The sequence below is a fragment of the Grampus griseus genome (assembly GCF_964374135.1).
Source record: "Grampus griseus genome assembly, chromosome: 19".
NCBI classification, from domain to species: domain Eukaryota; kingdom Metazoa; phylum Chordata; class Mammalia; order Artiodactyla; family Delphinidae; genus Grampus; species Grampus griseus.
The window spans coordinates 24687266-24704586 of record NC_139013.1 but is presented as its reverse complement, the minus strand read 5'-3'; the positions used below and the strand labels follow the sequence as shown (position 1 = coordinate 24704586).

General features: G+C 52.1%; 1 protein-coding gene across 7 annotated transcripts in view; it reads left to right on the top strand.

Annotated features, from left to right (window-relative positions):
• ZNF423 (zinc finger protein 423) overlaps positions 1-17321 on the top strand; it is a 326671-nt gene that overhangs the window by 171200 nt on the left and 138150 nt on the right. The window lies entirely within an intron of this gene.

Here is a 17321-nt window from a genome sequence, read left to right as displayed (position 1 = left end):
CCATTCAGGCTGAAAAAGCAGAGGTGGCGGCAGGGGGTAGGGGTGCCTAGGGAAGGGTCCGCGATGCCGAGAAGGGACCAGGGGACTGCATGCCCCAGTTGTGATGTCTGGGACTGCAGCTGCCTTGCCCCACGCTTGGAAGTCGAGTCAGGGGACTGCCCCTGGCCACAGCCGCCTCCGGGGGGCGCCTGTCATGCCAGCCCAGCCACACGGGGCTCCTCCTTCACACTGTGGTCCCAGGCCAGGTGGCCACCTCCCCAGCTGCTGCCCCTGCACTCGGGGCCTTCCCCAGGCTACGTTAATCTCCTCCCAACCCAGGTGGGGCTGGAGCAGTCTCAGTCATCGAGGGTTGACAGCTCAGCAACAAAACCCACAATGGCAATTTTTCTGGAGGCTGAGACGTGAAAGTCCAGGGAAAATTGAAATTTTCTCTGCTGAGTCGCAGACTGGCTGAGTATAAAGGGTGAGTGGGGCCCGCAGAGTGGCTGCACTGCTGGCACCAGCACATCGGTGGGGAATCCTAGGGCTCTTCCCCCTCTTTGGGGCCCAGCCCGCCTCTTCTCCCCTGCCTGCCTCCGGCCAGGTGCTGTGCTGGGCACACCACGCCACCCCCCCAGCACGCTCCCAGCCTGGAGCGGGGCGAGGGGCACACAGCGAGCTGCAGTCCTGTGCGAAGCGGAGGCCAGAGGAGGAGCCTCACAGTGGGGGCCTGAGGCACTTTCAGGGATGGGCAGCCCGATTTTAGATGGTTCATGCAATTTTTAAAAAGGTAATTATGTTTGTATTTTAATGGACATTACAAAACATGATACACACGATTTCATCAAGATAATTATTTGGGATTACACTCAGGTAGGTAGCCCTGTTAGGCCTAAAGCAGGTGAAAGGACAAAGTTGAGTGATAGTAATAAAAGTAAGTAAGTAGGGCTTCCCTGGTGGCGCAGTGGTTGAGAGTCCGCCTGCCGATGCAGGGGACGCGGGTTCGTGCCCCGGTCTGGGAGGATCCCACATGCCGCGGAGCGGCTGGGCCCGTGAGCCATGGCCGCTGAGCCTGCGCGTCCGGAGCCTGTGCTCCGCGACGGGAGAGGCCGCAACAGTGAGAGGCCCGCGTACCGCAAAAAAAAAAAAAAAAGGAAAAAGTAAGTAAGTAAATAAATAGGGCACAAGTCTGGAAGGTGACCCGAGCGTGGTGAGTCACTGGATGGACTCGGCTTGCGAATCTGGTGCCACCACCTTAGGTAAGTGTCGTGGATGGGTTTCCTGAATGGAGAGCTTGAGGCCAGGACTTGGGTCCAGGTTCTACGATGGGGAGGTAGGTGCTCTAGGAAGCAGGAGTGAGGGACAGGGAGAGTGAGGCAGGGAAGGGAAAGGTCAGTATTGAGGAGGAGTGTCAAGGTCACGGCTGCGGACCCCTGGGCTCGATTCAGCTGGAACCTTCCTGTATGTGCAAGATGCCCCACAGGCTCCAGTCCCCCTTCGGTTGAGGACCACCTTCTGGAGAGAGGCAGAGCCCTGGAGGCGAGAGCTTGAGGTGGGGCCTCAGGCCCCGGCGCTCAGACCGTCCACCGCAGCTGCGGCTGGACCGAGCGGCTGAGGGCTGTGCTGCATGTGCCTGGGGCGCCTGCCGGGGCAAAAGCCCCCCCCGCTCTCCATCCCCAGTGTGTTCTATGCAATGGGACCAAGCTGTGACGGTCTTGTGGGATTGCCGAGAGGGCCCCTGACACATCACGGGGCAAAGAGAGCGAGTATTTTGGGGGAGAGCTTCCATCCTCCCAGCTGTGGGAGGCTCCTCAGTGCTCCAGATGCTTGGGGGGATCCTTGAGCTGGTTCTCTGTGGATTCGACTGAGGTGAAAAACAGCGGATCCGGGCTTTGAGGTCAGACAGCATGCCTGCCTTGTCTGCAGAAGTCTGACCCTCCCAGCTCGAGCAGAGTGTCCCCCAAGACGTGTCTGGGCTGAAAATGAGGACTCGACCCTGACATCCTCCCGGGGTTCTTGATTGGGCATCCAGCCTGGGCTCTAAGGGAAGCTGGCTCCGGAGCCGGGGGGCGGGGATGTTCTTGCTTCTGAGCAGGTGTCACCCACTCAGTTTCCTTCACTCCCATATGGTGATTCGCACACACAGTATCTCAGGGTGATTAAAAGCACAGCCTGTGAGGTCAGGTAACCCATATTCAAAGCCCAGCTCGGCCGTTTCTGACCTGTAGGACCCTGGAAGTGTTAATTAACCTTTGTAAGCCTCAGTTTTCTCATCTGCAGAATGGGGGCTGGCAAGAATAACTCGTCAGACTGTTGTGAATATTAAATGAGACAACGTGTGACATGGAGCAAACAAGAAATGTCTAGCACATGATAAATGTCATTTATTATCCATATGTTATAGGCATGTATGTACATATTTAATATGAAATATAACATACTTATTAATCATCTTTCCATGTCTTTAAGATCTACGTTAGACGCTTCAAGTTCTAGGTTAGAAGCACCATGTGGTTTTCTCTGATACTGGGTTTTGTGAAAATTATAATACGAATCTGGTTATTTATTCACATTCTTTACCTTCATTGAATACTTCCTCTGCCCACACCTCCAGTAAGAAAGTCAGGATACAAGCTGCGTTCTGTAAATGAGCTGAGGAGAGCCCGGAGGCCAGGGGTTTTCCCAAGGTCACACAGCTGCTTGGGGCTGGAAGCAGCCCCAGAACCAAGGTGCTGGTCCAGCCCACTGGGAGAGGCCCCAGCCCAGTGCCGTGGGTTTTGCTGTGTTCTGCTTGGGGCCAACCAGACCTGGAGGGGAGGCGGCAGCTCCTGTGTGGATGAGCTGTGATTCTCGCCGGGGCCTCCCTCCCTCAGGGAGCACTGAGACCTCCTGAATCTGTCTCAGGCCTCGCCCAGATGCCCTGCCTGTGACCTCCCCCTGCACCTGCCCTGATCGCTGTGAGCGCAGAGCTAAGCCAGGTCTCTGGGGACTGGGGGGCATGGCCTGAGGGGCGGAGGGCTGCTGCGCGGGGCCGGGTGTGGCAGCAGGCTCTTAGGACGGCCATTCCTGAGCCTCAGCTCCCAGGCCCTACCTGGCACCGTCTCTCACGTCTTCTCCCTGGAGGAGCTGGGGCTGGAAAATCATTGCAGGGGCAAAGCCCTGGAGAGACCACGCAGACGTCAGCCTGCTGTTCCTGAGATTTCCACCTTCCACGCTCACTTCTACACTGGAGGTCCCAGGCTTTGGTCATTTGTGTCCCTCTGCCATAGTTTTTGCAGGATTTCCGTATCACTGGTGCTATGATTTACCTAGTATTTTTCTTTAAGTCCTCTTTTTGTACTTTAATTTATTTCCTTAATTCTGCCAATGGAAAATCAGTATCATTGGCTGTAAGTAGGCAGTGACCTTAAAAGTAAATTGAAAACACCCAAAGAAAAGCTCACGTTCAAGTTCTTCCAGCCAGAGCTTTGGCATTCTGAAAACCCCGAGCCTTGGGGTCTATTCTCTCTCTGTTGGAACGTTAGAGAGAAATTAAGGACGCGGCACCAGGTGGAGTCCTCCTCCTCTGCCTGACGGCTGAAAAGGGAATCGAAGGGGCACGAACTTTCTCACTTTGTGCGTCAGTGTTAGGCTGCCGCCTAAATCACCATGGGTTCTACTGATGGTGCACGTCCCATGTTTGGGGGACGCGGGTCAGTGGAGAGCCTCCTCCTTCCTCAAAGCACGATTTGAGTGCCCCTGCCTCCCAGCATGTGGCACCTCCCTGCTCACACTTCCCTGAGCCTGCCCGGGAGGGAGCTGTCTGGGCCTCCCCCAAGGGAAAACTCCCCAGAGCCCTGCAGATGAGTGTGAGCTGTGCTTGGCAGACCCCTTGGACGCATTGGACTGCTGTCCCCTTAGTTTGATGGCTTTTTGGAGAAATATGGGATCATTCCAGGCTCTTTCCACTACCTGCTGTGGAACTCGGGGCCCTTGCCCTCTCTGAGTCTCAGGTGTCTGATCTGTAAAACGGGGGAAAATGATGGTGGGCACCACGTAGGATGGAGGTGGGGATTTAATGAGGTCAAGCTTATGAGGAGCTTGGCACCATGCCTGGCACTCACGGGGGGCTCTGTGGTTGGTGGCTGCAGGGTGGGACTGGGCCGTGGGCAGTGATACCAGTCTGAGGTTCAAAAAGTGGCTCAGTGTGACTATGTTTCAGACCTGAAAGAATGAGGGGGGACACAGGGGCTCCCCAAGGACTCAAAATAGACAGTGATGCCAAGTGCCACAGTGCAGGGTAAAAAGTGGCAGTGCCCCCAAGGTCAGGGAAGGGCACCAGTGGTGGCAGAGGGAGTCAGGGAAGGCTTCCTGGGGGCAGTGTCTTGAAGGAGGAGCCCCTGCTGATCAGGCCGGGCGTGCCGTGGTGGCAGTACGGGCCTCTGGACGTGTTGCTCACCTCCCTCCCCACAAAGGAGAAGGAATATCCTCTGCCTTTCAGAGCTTCAGCTCTGGATGCCGCATACTCTTTCCGCTGAAGTTGGCCGAGGAGATGCCTGAACACTTCTCAGAAAAGTCGAGGACTTCCAGACTGCAACTCTGACATCTGCAGCTATAACGTAGGGAAGGGAAGAATGCTATCCAAATAAACTTAATCCTAATCATAGGAGTATTTTCTTACAGAAAAGCTTCACCTATACTTAATAGTTTTAAATTGTTCCGCGTACCAATTAGAGGTTTAATTTTGCTGTTCCCTCCAGTGGCTGGAGGATGTGTGTGGTTTGCGTTTAATCAGAGTTGGGTTTTTTTTGGCTGGTTCCAGGGAGGGGAGGAGATGAGGAGACTGTTTTGGGGTTTCCTTCTGGTCCTGCCAGGACCCGTGTCTAGGGTAGAGGTGCTGGGTGCCTCCGAGTTTGGGGTTCTTTGCCGGGGCAGCATGGACGTCACCAGGGAGTGAACCAGAGTCCCCTCGTGCCCACCTGAGGGCAGCTGGGATGTTCTGCCACCATATTCCTGCCTGGAGAACCCAACGCCGAATTAAATATATGGATTATCCAAAAATTTCTGCAGCAATAAGGTGAGTTATTATTGATTCACAGAGCACGACAAAACATCGCTGCATGAATTAGCAAACAGCTGTTTCTAATTTGAGTTTAGAAGGGTACACAGAGGAACTTGTTTCTCTGTTCACTCCTTTCATTTATAATGAATTTTAATCACCGCTACAGGTGAGAAAAATGTAGAAACAAGCTTGTATCTTGTGGAAGAAACAAAGGAGAGACAGATGCTAACAGATTTCCAGTCTGTGATAAAAAGGATGTTTTGGTACACTTTACATGTAATTAGAGCGCAGCTGTTTCCAGTCCCAGGTCCACGAACACGGCGGAATGTGGGCTCTGCCGATCTCCAAAGGGAGGAAAGAAAAACAGTGATTCAACCCTGAAAGCATCTTGCTTTCTCTCGAGTCGAGCAGAGAGCCCTTTGCTCCGGCCCTTGGTGGTGTCATTTCGTGAAAGCTCATGGAGGTGACTTCGGAGACGCTCTGCAGCCGTGACGGTGGGAGGCTGGTGGGGTGAGGTCGGGGAGTGCAGGGGGCCCGGCCAGGGGGCTGATGGAAAAGCCTTCCAGAGCCCCTCTGCTGGTAACAAGAGCCCCATCTTTGGGGCTCATGGGGGAATATTGGGGCCCTTCTTCCCTGGCAGGAGCCTATCGTGACACTCCACCTTAGCTAGTTTGATCACCGCCAGCTCTCGGGCGAGTTGACGAGTGCTCTATTTTTTTTTTCCTGGTATGTTTAATTTCTGCAATAAAACTCAAGCTCAATTGCATTTTCAGTATCAGTGCTAAGTGAATTTGTCTAAGGGATGGAGTAGCCGGGCAGGCTGTGTGTTCTGTGGGGTCAGAGGCTTCAAGGGGAAAGGCAGATGTCCCCTTCCTGTCCTGGGTGTCCAGCAGCCCTTTGGGATGGCAGCCTAGTGGGTGAGGGGCAGGGGTGCTCTGGGAGTCAGGCCTCATCCCCCACGCCCTCCACCGTGAGCCTGGAGACCCGGGTCCAAGCGCCAGCGAGGCTGCTGGTGCCTGAGTTTTCTGTCTATACGATGAGGGGGCTGGGCTGGGGGCTCTTGTAGGCTTCTTTCCTCTCTGATGTCCTGGGATTGTAAATGGCAAGGGCCCGATGGGCCTTTATGCAGGTTGAGTGTCTTTTGCTTAGAAAATCATCTTCTGTAGGGGGGTAACTGCTTGTCCTTAACTTAGACCTTCCTGGTTGTTAATCAGAACTCAGGGAGGTGGGACCCTTCACTGTCTTGTGCCCATTCAAACCATCATGGCCATTGCCTGCCTCTCTTGCCTGTCTCTCTCTCCCTTTCTCTGCCCTGTGATCTTATGTTGAGCTGGGAGCCAGTAGCCAGTGACTATTTTTATCTAATAGAGCATTTCTCATATATAACCTGTTACAAATATTCACTTATTTCATCTGCATAGCAACTCTATAATTGGGACTATTATTATTATTCCCATTTTCCAGATGAGGAAACGGAGGCAGGTTTCTTCTTCTGTACAACTGAGGAGGTTCATTAACTCGATGGAGCTGGGAGTCTAAGGCTCCTTAGTCCAGCTGCTGGACCCGGCTGCCAAGCAAACACAAGTGCCTTTGGGGCCCAGGACGCCTCATAGTGAGGAAGGGGGCCCTGTCGGTCTGGACAGACAGGAGAGTGAGCACCCGGTTCTAACGGGGAGCGGCAGCTCTGGTCTGTCATGGCTGCACCAAATGCAGGTCCTGTGTCTCCAGGTCTTTGCCTTCTCCTTCCAGAAAACTCAGAAGTGGATGTTTTAAAAAACGTTGAGTGTTCTTGATTTCTAAATGTTGGCATTTTTACAAAATAACTGATAACTGGGTGGTCCCCAGACCATCTGGTGAGAGGACAGTCACGGTGATCTCTGTCCCCCTGCTCAGGTCATCATCTCTCTCAGTCCCGCTGCGAGTCCAGTCCCAGCTTTTCCATTGACCATCTGCTCTGTGACGTCGGGGTTTGATCTAACCTCTCTGTTCCGTTTCCTCATCCGTGGGGTTGACCATGCAGCTTACTGTGTAAACCCAGATCCTCTGAGTGTGAAAGAGGGACACAGGCTGGGTGGGATGCTGGGTTCCATCCCAGGATCCCTGGGTGTGTGGCGCCCTGCTTGCTTGTAATATGGAAATAACAACCACCACCACTACCTCAACCATGAGGAGCTGCTCCAACGTCAAAGGGATAATGGGTGTGAAAATGCTGTGTAAAATTTTAAATGCCATACAGTTGATGGGATTTACAATGCATGAAAGTTCCACTAGTAACCTCCTTCATTTATTGAATGCTTAGCAGCATATACACATTACCCATTTTGTAAGGTAGACACTCTTATTATCCCCATCCTATGGTTGAGGAAATGGGGGCTCAGAGAGGTGCAGTGACTTGACAACCGTCACACAGCCAATGAGTGGCAGCTCAGTCTAAGCGAGCCCACACTCTCAAAATACGGTTCTGCTGTCTCCCAGTGGCTGATGTCTCCTTGAGACTGATGGAGTCTCTTCAAAATAATACTGATGGTTTTGGTTCCCCGGAAGGTTTATTAAGGGCCCGGATGGCAGTCGTTGGCTGTCAGGTGGCATTTCAGCAGCCCCTAGAGACAGCTAGAAAAAGGCATGCCGGGCCATGGCTTTCAGTCTGTTGGGAGGTCTGTGGGCCCTCAAGGATATGTGCCAAGTGTCCCTTAGAGGTGGGTCAAAGAATAGGACCCCACCCTTCGCCCACCAGGGCCAGCTCCTCCTCTCAGTTTGGGGCCACTGACCTCTGCATGCCAGCCTCCACCCTCATGCTGCCTGTTGACCCTTGAGCACCACCCCCGCCCAGCCTGCTTAATTTTGATTCCCAAACTGAAAGAATGATCCCTGCTTTCCCTGTCTGTGGCCTCACTGGTGATGATGAGATCATAGCTGCAAAGGCACTCTGAGCTCCCTGGAGCAGGGAAGGGTGAATACAAATCGCTGTTGTTTTTACTGAAAGCATAATTCTAATTCAAGATTTTAGGTGGAGCCATGTCAGCTCCTGGTGTCCTTTAGGAGGCTTCTTGGCCTGCCTCTGAGGAAAGACCCTCCAGCTGCCTTTTCCCCTTTCTTCTCAGGGTGGACTCTTGATTTCTCAGGGGCTGGGCCTCCAACCTTTACACCATACCCTCAAATGTCCCTTTAGGGAAATCAAATATCTACATGCACAACTGACTACTGCTTACATGAAAGGTTTTTTCCCCCCTCTTTTAAAGTGCTTCCCTGGTGGCGCTGTGGTTGAGAGTCCGCCTGCCGATGCAGGGGACACGGGTTCGTGCCCCGGTCCAGGAAGATCCCACATGCTGCGGAGCGGCTGGGCCCGTGAGCCATGGCTGCTGAGCCTGCACGTCCGGAGCCTGTGCTCCGCAACGGGAGAGGCCACAACAGTGAGAGGCCCGCGTACTGCAAAAAATAATAATAATAAAAATAAAGTGCTTCAAAGTGGCAAAGCATTGGTTTAGGGTTGAAACTTGAGATGGTAACTAATTGACAGAGAGGTTGGGCAGACAAGAGCAGAGAAACCTAAGAATGCTAGGTACCTTCTGCAACCCTCAGAGGTCCAGGCATATAGAGCAGACTCAACAAACATGCGCCGAGGGAAAGAACACAAACCGGGAGATGTCCAGCAGGAAGCTGGGATACCTACTATCTGGCATTCCTCATTCCTGTACCCAGGGAAGCCATCACTAGTTGATCACAGACTCTTAGAGCTACAAAGCCTCTTAGAGACCAATTCATCAGATTCCCGCTTTCAAGAGTTGGGAAAATGAAAGAACAAGAGGGGATGGGTGTACTTGCCTCTACATACATCCCTATGCTTATTCAGTGCCAGAATCTGACCCTAGTCCAGTAGTGATCTCATCCACTGTGGCTCATGGTACCACCCTCTGGGCTCAAAGTTCTACTCTCTGGCTTTGCCCTCTGAATTATCTTTTTTTTTTTTTTCCTTTTTTAAATGGAAATTATCACATGTTTGCAGCTGAGTAATTTTATTAGCCTATTTCCTGCCTGTAGAATTTGGGGGGGTTCCTCAGCCTTCTTCCATCTCCTTTTTGGTCCAAGCTGGCAGTGTTTCTGCTGGTATAAACTTTTCAAGAAGCTTGTGGGTCTCCTGTGTATGTCATGGGGGATCTACACCGTTAGACAAGGTCCCTACATAGATTTTTTTCTAGATAATCTGATCTCTACTTTTGGCTTCTTCTGGGATGGCTCCAGGGCAATGCTCCCAAATTTCCTAGATGCTCTCTGGTTTGACATAGAGGATATGTGAGTCACATTCTTAATATCTTCAAAGAGTCTTTTGTGTGACTGAGTGTTCCAACCTTTGGATTCTTCTGAGATACTAGCAAAATGTATAGTCACACTCTCAGTCTTTTCCCTAGAGTGTGATTTGCTGATAGTGAATCTCTTAATTATAATGTGTTTTGCAATTTGGTTAGGCTGAGAATTTCCAAAATCATCAATTCCTGGTTCTTTTTGCTTAACAGTTCTTTTCTCAATCCATCTCTTTCCTCTCCACTACAAGCAGCAAGAAGAAAACAGGCCATACCTTCAATATGTTGCTTGGAAATCCCCTCAGCTAAATATCCATTTTTATCTATCACTAGTCCTGTTTTCCACATAACTGTGGGACATGATTCCCTAAAGCTTCCTGGCACTGTATAACAAGTATCCCTTTCTTCCAGTTTCCAATATCAAGTTCCTCATCTTCTAAGCCCTCGCCATCAGTGCCTTTAATGTTCATGTTTCTCTTATCCGTTTGTTCATGATGATTTAGGTATTTTTTACGGTGACTTAGGTTTTCTCAAATGTACTCCTTACTTCCTTTTGGGTCTTCACTAACAGAGTCAGTTTTTCTATGAATAATCTTTTAAAGGTAATATAGGTTTTTTCTACCACACTCTTGAAAATTCTTCTAGTCACTGCCCACTGCCCAATTCCAAAGCCACTTCCGCACTTTTCAGGTATTTGTAATAGCATCACCCCTCTCCTGGTACCAATATCTGTATTCGTTTCCTATTGCTGCTGTAACAAATTATCATGGACTTAACCGGCTTAAAACAAGAACAAATTATTATATTATAGTTCTGTAAATCAGAAGTCTGACATGGATCTCACTGGGCTAAAACCGCAGGGCTGTGTTCCTTTCTGAAGGCTCTGGAGAGAATCTGTTTTCATGCCTTTCCCATTTTTAGAGTCTGCCCACATTCCTTGGCTTGTGGCCCCCTTCCATCTTCGAAGCCAGCAATTGTATCACTCTGACTTCCTCTTTTGCCTCCCTCGTCTGCATTAAGGACCCTTGTGATTACACTGGGCTCTCCCAGGTAATTTAGTATAATCTCTTTATCCGAAGGTCATCTAATTGGCATCCTTAATTCTATCTGCAACCTTAATTGACCTTTGCCATGTAATGTAACGTATTCCTAGGTTCTGGGGATTAGGATATGAACATCTTGTTGTGGGTGGGGGGCATCACCTTGCCTACCACAACCTCTGCACAGATTATTTAAGCATCCTGCTCTGCCTGCCACCAAGTGAGGCAAGAGACCAGCTACATTCATTGGTGCTTGGCATCAGAGCCAGCCTCGGGTAATCCAGCTTGGTAAAGCCAGCCACCGACTCTGCCCACTTTGGGACATGCCTTTGTCTTTGTGGCGGGTGGGGTCATAAAGTATGAGGACCTCTTCTTGGCTGTCCTTGAGTTGTAGGGGTTGGCACTGAGCAGCTTCTGCAGTGGGGCAGGCCCTGAACCGGCACTCAGGGCCTGGAGAGGCAGTGTAGTCTAGTGGTTAGTGAGTGGATTTGGGGTGGGGGTAGTGGTACGTTTGCCACTTGCTAACTCCATGTGCTCAGAAAGTTGCTTTCCTTCTTGGAGCCTCAGTTTGCACGGTTAGAAAGAAGGGAATGTAATAGCACCTACCTCGTAGCGATATTGTGAGAATCAAACGAGAAAATGCTGGCAAAGGATCTGGTTTATAGAGAATGTTCCGTAAACAGTAACTACTGTGGTTTTTATGAGTTTAGTTCTGAATCTGTCTGCTCCTGCTCTGTGGCCTCTGTTTCCCTGTCTGTGTTAAATAAGATGAGTGATGGCCCGTTGACTTCCTCTTGCCTCCCCTCCCCCTTGCACCGATCCTACATGTGTGCATATAACTGAGTTGCGGAGTATTCTGGGATGGATGGCCAGCTTTGTCACCTGGTAGGAGGTAAGGACCAGGGCAGGCACTCTTGTCGCCTTCTTGTTGGTGGGCCCCCCTGGGCCTAGTTTGAGTCTGGATGAGTCCCTGGTAGGCATGGAGACAATGAGGATGCCCCACCCAGCTGGGAGCTCTGGCCTGGCAGCCTCCGTCTCCTACTGGGCCTTCATACCGTGGGATCCAGGACCCCACTCTGGTCCAGGGGTTAACTGTGCTGGGCCTCTCAGGAAGCTCACACCACAGTTTACTGGAAGCAGCCCCAGGAAAAGGCCTCAGAGATTGCCCAGTCCAGCCATGTCACAGAGGCAGAAGCACTCCCACCCTCCCAGCAACAGAGTGGCCTCTGGGACCGAGTTCGTCACAGATCCAGGCTCCCCACAGATCCCCCTGCTGCACCAGGTTTACAGGGAGCGCAGGGAGACAGATGGGTAGAGATTTGAAGTTTCCTAAGAAGAGATCAGCAATTCACCCAGATGTTGCTCCAGCTGAATTTGCATCGTTTCATGTCTGGAAGCCACCTGTCTGGTTCTGGCTGCCTCTGTGGGAAGTGCAGTCAGTGGTGTGTCCTGAAGCACATTCATGTCTTGCAGCTTTTGTCACCTCGGGCTCCGGGGAGCATTGATCTGCCCTCCCAGGATGCCCAGGCTGCTTTGTGCCCACTTTGGGTGGACCTCACCATCAGCAGAGTTGGACCTGCTGACCCTTATCCCTGGCTGGAGACCCCTCTCTAGACTACAACACAGCTCCACAGTACCTGTCAAATGCTGTTGTCTCTGCTTGAACAACAGGATTTTGGTGATCCTGCCCTAAAGCCTCCTTTTCAGAGGGGATGCACAGTTCCCTTCTTGAAAGAGAAAACCTGATGGTTAAAAGCTTCTACTCTAGCACTGGGAATCAGGAGACCTCCTCCTCCAATTTGCTCCCCGCTCTTTGAACATTCCACTTGTGCACTCCTCTGCTCGTGGCAGACATTACCAATTGATTTCAGCACTCATTTCTTCTGAGCCCAGATAGGGCCTCAGAATCCTCCTGAACACAGTATTCGAGGTGACCACTAACAATTTACCATCCGTGGAAGTTTTCTTCTCTCTCTGGGCCTCAGCTTCTTCCTCTATATCAAGCGGGATTGGCGTAGATGGTTCCTGAGTCTGGGGTCGGGCCACAGTTATTCCCATTCCTGGAATTCCCAACGGGGACAGAGGGGAGGCTCTACCTGGAGCCCCGTAGAGCTTTGTCTTGTGGGGAGGGAACTTGCCTCCATAGCAATTTTCATTTTCCCATGGAATCGGGTGAATAGCAAGGAGACCTTCTGGGGCTTCGTGAGGAATCGTCGAGCCTTTTCGTGGCTATTATGGAAACAATCTGGATGATTGGAATATTGTCCAAAATGACTTTTCTATTCATCCAGAGGAGACTCTTGAGGCTCAAATTCCAACTTCCCATATTACGTGGAGGCAGCCGAGGGCCAGGTCTCCTGCTGGACTCTCTGTCCAGTGCTCTTTCCTCTGCCCCAGCGTGTCTCCCCCAGGCCCCTTGCTTGCCCCAAGTCTGCCTGCTGTGCACGGTCTGGACTATCCATGGGGCAGCGCCCAGGTGGGGTGCACTCGAGTGCACAGTACCCCACACTGGGGGCACTTGTGGACTTGGAAACGTCACTCCTGGGACCGCTCAGCTTTTGTCCCCTCTGGAGGCTGGTGGTCATTTTTATTCACTTGAATGGACCTGCCCATCCCAGGGATGTCCTAGAAACCTGGAGCTGCCTGGGCATTGGCTGTTCACACCTTCCCCCTCACTGTTCTTTTCAGAGCCGTTTATTCCTCTAGCACAACTTCAGTGACAGAGGGCTCCCTCCCTCCTCAGCCTGTGCCCCTCGCTGCAGGAAGGTCCCCCTTTCTGCTCACTCCTCTGGGCCTGTGGGCTATCTACTCTCTCTCCTGCATCCAGGTACTTCCTCGGCAGCCCCGACCTGGATTCTCTGTGACTGGAGGAGCGTGGAGCTGAGGGTCCTAGCCGTCCTGGGTGGTGGCCACTCTGCTTTCCCCAGACAAGGTGTGTCTGAGGCCACGTTGTCATGGCTGTGGCCTCAGCCTGTGGAATTCACCAAGTGTGGCCATGTGAGCTTGGGGTCCACCTGACTCTTTCTGCCACTGATGTATCCCGAAGCCCAGTTAATGTTCTTTTTTCTATATAATTGAGTTTTTATCGAAATTCCTCCCCTCTTTTATGCTTATTTCATTCTCTTCCTGCAGCAGACTGCACAAGCCCCATGTAACCCATTTCCTATCAGGCCTTTTTTCAGGATTAGTCCTTTGTTTTTGTTTTTTTTTTTTTTTTTTTTTTTTGCGTACGCGGGCCTCTCACTGTTGTGACCTCTCCTGTTGCGGAGCACAGGCCCCGGACGCGCAGGCTCAGCGGCCATGGCTCACGGGCCCAGCCGCTCCGCGGCATGTGGGATCTTCCCAGACCCGGGCACGAACCCGTGTCCCCTGCATTGGCAGGCGGACTCTCAACCACTGCGCCACCAGGGAAGCCCCAGGATTAATCCTTTTTAAATGACTTTAATTTCCTTTTTGAAAGTGATTTTTCTATTTATTTTGTTATATTTCTTTGTACTCATTCTAGCGGGAGGGGGAGGCCAAGGATCTGGCATTAGTCACTGGGTTTCCCTCTTGATATTCTCATGTGACAGTGCCCCCTCCCAAAGGAGAGAGGCAGGGTAGCATGGTGGGTGAAAGCACCGACTCAGAACCAACTAACTGGGTTTGAATCCTGGCTCTCCTGCCTGCAAGCTGTGTGGCTTTAGGCGAGTTACTCAGCCTCTCTGTGCCTCAGTTTTCTCACCTGATCAGGGAAATATTAAATAATAATAATAGTGCCTATCTCATTGGGCTCTTGAGAGGACTGAATGAGTTAACACATGTAAAGCTTTTAAAAGAGTGCCTGGCACATAGTAGACTCTATCAAAGCATTCACTTGGACATGAAAAGGTGGTTGGTCGAGCTGGACTTTCCTTGAAACTACCTTCTCCCTGAGTTCTGAAACATTCAAGTTGAAGGGGACCTTGGGGTTGCCTTCATCCTGTTTCTGCACCCCTTCCCTTTCTGCACATCTGCTTGAGGGTGTGCGCTGCACCGGCTGCACTGTGTGATGTCTAACAGTCAGCACGAGGGGAGTGTTGCCGCTGTAAGAAAAGGACCCCCCCTTCATCTGCCGACCTCCCTGACCATCCATCCTGAGTGTGCTGGCCCCAGTCATCTCTCCAGTCTGCTCCTAGAAGAGTAAGCTAAGTGCCCCCCAAACAAAATGCATTTGGAGGGGATGGGGCGGCAGCAGTCAAGGTTAAACGTTGTTAAGGTAAAAGGCTTTAAACAGGGCAATCTGAGTTGGGTCTTTATTTGTCAACATGCCCATTTCCCCTGATTGGATCTTTTCAGTTTAACGAGCCTTATTTTCGTTTCAATTCAGATGATTATAATCTCAGCAGTTGCTCAGTTTGTTGTTCCCAGAATAATGTGCTTTGCTTTAGTTTTGAGACTTGTTTGCAGAAAAATCAAGCCAGCCAGGCAGCCCCGCAATGAACCTCAGGGACTGTGGTGCTGGGGCAGGTGGCTTCTTCTTCTCAAAGACTGGGTGGGGTTGCAGGTGGAGCAGGGTGAGAGTAGACCCCGCAATCCTGGTCAGACACCACTGGGGCCTCCGGCTGTGTGACTCAGGGCAAGTTACTCACCTCGCCGAGCCTCAGCTTCCTCATCTCAAAAATGGGATGTTACCAATGGGAGGATGAAAAGAGATTAATTGTGGTAATAGAAGCACTTAGCACAGTGCAGGCACTTGGGACGTGCTCACTAGAGGTAGCTGCTAATTTTATTAGCACTGGTGGTACTCATTTGTGCTAATTATTATTACTGGCCAGATAGTGCTTTTGTTTGTCAGTTTTATTGAAGTATAATTTGCATACCATAACATTCATTTGTTTTAAGTGAGCAATTCAGTGGCTTTTAAGTAAATTCACAGAGCTGGGCAGTCCTCCCCGCAATCCAGCTTTCAGGCGTTTCCATGATCTCAGAAGGATGCCTCTTGCCCATTTGCAGTCAATCCCTGCTCCCTCCTCTGGCCTCAGGCAATCACTAATCTGCTTTCTGTCTCTACAGATGTGCCTGGTCTGGACAGTTCATGTAAATGGAATAAGAGTGCTTCTTCACATAACGTGTTCTCATCCACCCCTCACAACACGTCCCTGTTTGCAGATGTGTGAGCTGACTCTGAGAGTTTAGAGGAGCGCTTGTGGGGTGGACAGATGAATGGAGGAGCAGGGTTCAAGGGCACGTGTCTGCTCTCATCCTCAGACAACGTGAATGAAAGACGTGTCCGGGTTGGTCTTTCTGGCAAGGCATCTTCCTTGCCCCCCTCACCCATGAACTGGCCTGTCTTCCATTTGTCGGCCCTGCGAGCTCCAGCCAGTCTCTGTACCTCCCGGGCCTCGGGGGCCCCTCCCTGCAATGCAGACGATGGGCCATTCTTGTGGTCCTGTCAGGGCTCAAAGGAGAGCCGGCCCCTGATGGCATGGGAGCTTGACACGGGGGTCCCTCTTCTGGTCTCACCTACTCAGGTGTAGTCTGGTACGACTGACCTGTGTCAAGGGGCCTGACTGTGGACAGGCCTGGTGCTGTCCTTCCCTGGGGGACGTCACTGTGGTTGTGCCTCAGTTTCCTCGTCTGTACAGTGGGAGGGGCCCTGGTTCCCGCCTCCCTCGTGATTAGAACAGCCCTTAGCAGAGGTACACAGGAAGGGCTCTGTGGCAGCTTGCGTGAGTCTGAGCTAAGACATCAAAATAATAAAAAGCTGGTGGAGCCTGGCCAGGGGGTGGGGGCCGAGCACATCCCTCAGCTGCCCCAGCTCCAGCCATCTCCTCCCTTGGGTCCCTTTGTCTGCGCCCCGCGTAGCCCAGCTGGCAAGAGCTGGGAATTACCCGGCAGGGGCCGGGGCGCCTCCCGCCGCATCTCATCTGAGGAGCTGGCAGCCCCGCGTCCTTCCCATCCGAAGGCCCTGTAATGTGAGGCTCCCAGGGGAGCGGGCGCCCTCACTTTGGGAGGCATCCTGCTCTGGGTTGGGTGACTGGGCTTCAGAGGCAGGGAGGCTGCTGGGAGATGCAGGACTCTGGGCTGGGAGCTTTGGAGAGCAGCATCCTTCCAGGCAGAGCTCTGCCAGCGGTGCCAGCTGGGGTCAGGCAGATCTTCACACGGTCGGGGCCAGAGGCCCCGGGCGGGCACCAGGGTGGTGCATGGACCCTAGGAGCAGGCTCTGAGTGACCCCGAAAGACCATTTAGCCGGCCTTGCTTGTCTCTCCAAGTCTTGGGGTTGGCAGCTGGGAGAGCCTGGGGGTATGGGACCCCCGGGCTGAGCCGTGCCTCCGTGATGGTGTGTGTGTCTGTGTCTGCAGGTGAGTGTGCATGTATGTTCAAGCTTGTGTGTGCATGTGGGAGTGATTGCAGGGGAATGGATATGTTTGTGTGTATGTGAGAGTATGTGACTGTGTGTGATTGTGTGCGGGTAAGAGTGTGTGTATGACTGCATGTGTGTGAGTGTGTGTTGGTGTGTTGGAGTTCACATGTGAGTTGTGGGAGTGACGTGTGACCTGTGTGTGTGTGTGAGTGTGTTTATGCATGCAGGTGTGTGTGCCGGTGCCTGCCCAGCCTCGGAATGTGGTCCCCCTGCCTTGCCCTTCTAGAGGGTCTGGACTGCCTCTGGCCAAGAATTTCTGGGTTCCACCGGTGAGGCTTTTCCGAAGACTAAGCTGGCTTGGCTGGGGGCCGAGGAGGCGGGGGCCGTGGTCTGTTTCCTTGGGGGTTAGAAGAGCAAGGTCAGTGCGGTCGAGTCTGAGCTTTTGTTTGTCTCTCCCCTGCCCGTAGCAGCCTGCGGTCCGTTTCATTCATTATTAAGTCTTAAATCCACCCAACACGAAACTTGAGCCATGGAATTCACTCCCTGCTCAGGCTGGCTCGGTTCAACCCCCCCCGCCCCCCCGTGTCTTGGGAAACTTCACTGGTTTAATTTGCTGTGTCCGGTTTGCCTTTGTTTTT